Genomic DNA, 3470 nt, shown 5'->3' on the forward strand with positions numbered 1-3470 from the left:
GCAAGCTTACTGTCTTGTGAACAGAAGGCAAGAAAGTAAGCTGCGGAGCATTGGTGACGGGTCGCTCAGCCCGAAGCCGGTAAAAACTGTGAGGAGCATCCACATGATCCCGATGCAATTGTCGACGTGTCGGGGCTGAAAGTGCAACGAAAGTGTGTGACAATAGTCACACCAGCTATGCCGAGCTCAGAGGAGGACGATGACAATGAGGAGCAAGCCACCGGCGAGGTGCAAATCCTCTCATGGGAGGCGACCAAGCGCGAGACGGGCACACTCTAAACTCCAGGCCGAGTGTCGACCGCCAAGCGATGCATGAGCACCTCGCCATTTGAGGCGGCGGTGGAGTTCGAACACGACGTTGCGTGAACCGCGCGACCACGACGACGATGGAGGGACCGGACGCGATGTTCACGAAGCTCGGCGACTAAGACAAGGAGTCGATGTTGTGGATCAGGAGGGGCACTCACGAACACGAGGCATCGTGCTTTCGCAAGGATGCGGCCATTGACCTCTCCTCTCATGAGTAGTTTTAGCTCTAATTTTATGTTTAACGAGTGCTAGTATTGTACTCCATCCGGTTCAATCTATGAGGTGTATTAGTTTTTTTTTTCAAAGTCAACCATATGCACTTTACCAAATTTTTAGAATGAAGTATCAATATTAACATATCAAACTTGTATGATTATATCTATCATGAAAAGTATTGTCGTATTCTGTTGTTGTTGTAGACGTTGATAATTTATCATATAATCTTGGTCGAATATACATAAGTTTAATTTGAATGAAAACTGATGCACCTTATATTTCCGAAACAGAGGGGGTATAATTAAGCACCAGAGTATCTGAATCTAGTTTCAGTTTGTGTTTGAAACGTGCATGTATGCAAAATTACCCTGAGAATGTAGTCTGTCTGCAGGGTGCTCCCTTCGACTGAAGTGGCCTGCCGATCAATACAAGAGAATTAAACTCAACATCAGCAGTAAGATAGACGAAAGTGTTGCATGATAGTATAGGTCATGAAGGGTTCCAATGGCGAGAGAGTGGGGATATATAACTGTATACCTTCATGAAGAGGTCAACCTCTGGGTCCGGATAAATCCCCAGCTGCCTCTCCTTCTTGGTCAGCTCCTGAAGCAACTCTGCACGAGAAACATCGTCGGATCGTGTCTCAAACGCGGAACTGCTGGTGCGACCACGCGCGCGATCGGTACACGAGGGACGGCTCACCGTATCTGTGGCCCACCCCCTGGCACCTGGCGGAGAAGTGGAGGGTCTCCTTGACGGTCATCTCGCCGGCGTGGACGTCGTTCTGGCTGATGTACGCCGCCGTCTTCTGCGGCACGAACTCGTCCAGGCCGTAGCCGTTGTACGTCACCTCCCCGCGCACCTTCAGACTGGGGTCCAACTTGCCGGCCAGGGCCAGCAGAAGCGTCGTCTTGCCTGAAGACGGTGGGCCGAGGAGGAGTGTCATCCTGGAGCGAGGGAAAACAGCAATTTGAATTCAGGCCTCGTCATCATTGGTTAAAGGAAAAATATGGTCCGTGTGGGAGTAGGTACCTGGACGGTCTTACGACGCCTGAGACGTCCTTGAGAATGTGGAGGGTCTTGGTCTTGGCGAGGCTGACCCCGGCGAGCCCCAGCATGGCGTCCACCGTGTCCAGCGTCGCGTTCGCCAGCGTCGGCAGCGCGCGGCTCCCGACGTGGCACTCCGCCTCCACGGTCAGGTTCCTGAACCTCACCTCCGCCGTCGGGATCACGATGCCCGCGCTGCCAAAACCAAAACACGACATGAACAACAATCTCTGAGACGCATGCATGGTGACCACCCCGTGCACTGCACTCGCTCTCTTGCATGCCTTGAAACATCACACTGTACATGTTGACGTACGTACCGATCAATGCGCGCGCGGAGCTTCTTGAGGAAGCGCTCGTTGTCCTCCTCGGCGACCCGGAAGACGCTCTCCACGAAGGCCTGCCGCTGCGGGCCCTCCAGCATGCGCACGTCCACCTCCTCGTGTGCGAACCGCCTGCGCCCGGCCTGGGCCTCCGACCGCAGGATGCCCGTGCGCAGCCGCTCGAACGACGGCAGCCGCTCCAGCGCCGCCCACCGCAGCGCCTCCTCGTCGTCGCTCTCGCCGGCCCCGCTCCGGCGCCGCGACGACCCGCCCGAGAAGTACACGCTCACGTCCGGGCTCACGCTCTGCAGGCTGCGGCTGATCATCTCCATGGCGCCCGTGCATGCGCGCGCGTGTGGGCGTCTGCGGTGCTTCGATCTCGCCTGGTTACCGCTCGTTATTACTGCGAGTACGTACGTACGTGTATATGTAATACTATGTTGACATGGCCACGCATTGGCAGGGCACCAAAACCCGTACTTAGAAAATGCCGGCTGCGTACGTATCATCGGCCGGCAGAATTCGTCGGTTTAGACGGATTAGGATATGCTAGCTAGCGTTTTGCAGCGCAGCTCCAGCACGCATATCATGATGTCATGAACTCATGATCGCAGGGGCATCACTGGATCAGACGGCCGAGACCGGTGTAGCTAGCGTTTTGCAGCGCTGGGACGTGACAGCGAACGTTTACTCCGTATAAATCCCGTAGCTGGAAACCTATTTTCTTCTTCTTGAATTCTCGGTCTACACTAGTGGCAGCAGGATTCTTCGACGGGACCAAACGAGCGCATGAAAGCCAAATGGTGAAGGGCGGGCATCTTGGTGTCCCAGTCGCATATCGGTGCCACTCTGATTGGAGCTGGGCGTCGTGTCTGAAGCGTTCAATGATTTGGGCAAAAGGTGACATTATCATTACCTGGGCTAATTAGGCGACAAAAAGGAGCATCAGATGGGCGGATGGAGTAACCTGGATATCAGATGGGCGGATGGAGTAACCTGGATTTATATCCCTCGCCTGGCCGGATGCCGGAGACTGATTAAGTGCCACTGTAGTCGCTGCTACTTGCTACACATGATAACGATGTTAACTATGCACTGGTAGGTAGGTGGATGCGAAAAGGTCCCAGCTGTGATGGAATGAGAAAAGGTCCCAGTTGTGATGAGCTCGGCCTCCTCGATGATAAGGGGTTGGAGCTAGTGTCGCGTCGGTTTTAATTTCTACCAGCCAAGCCGGACAAAAATGACAGCATTGGTGACATAGCTGCCTACGGAAGTGCGGGCCAATACTATAGCACCGATTAGTGAAAAGTGCCTTGGCAAATGCACTGACCGCAAAGAAAAATCATGCATGAGAGCCAAAGTGTGAGCTTGGCCTCCTCGATGATCAGGTGCTTGGTTGGAGCCAGCATCGGGTTTTCTACACAAGCGAAGCCGGGACAAATATGACAACGTTATGATTCTCGCCGTTCTTCCTTGCAGCGTCATTACTGACATAGCTGCCCTACGGATCAAAGGTATAGGGAAACCGATTTGGTAAAAAGGTACCTTGGCAACTGACCGCAATAAAAATGAATA

This window comes from Triticum dicoccoides, chromosome 3B (genome assembly GCF_002162155.2).
Source record: "Triticum dicoccoides isolate Atlit2015 ecotype Zavitan chromosome 3B, WEW_v2.0, whole genome shotgun sequence".
Classification (NCBI taxonomy): Eukaryota; Viridiplantae; Streptophyta; class Magnoliopsida; order Poales; family Poaceae; genus Triticum; species Triticum dicoccoides.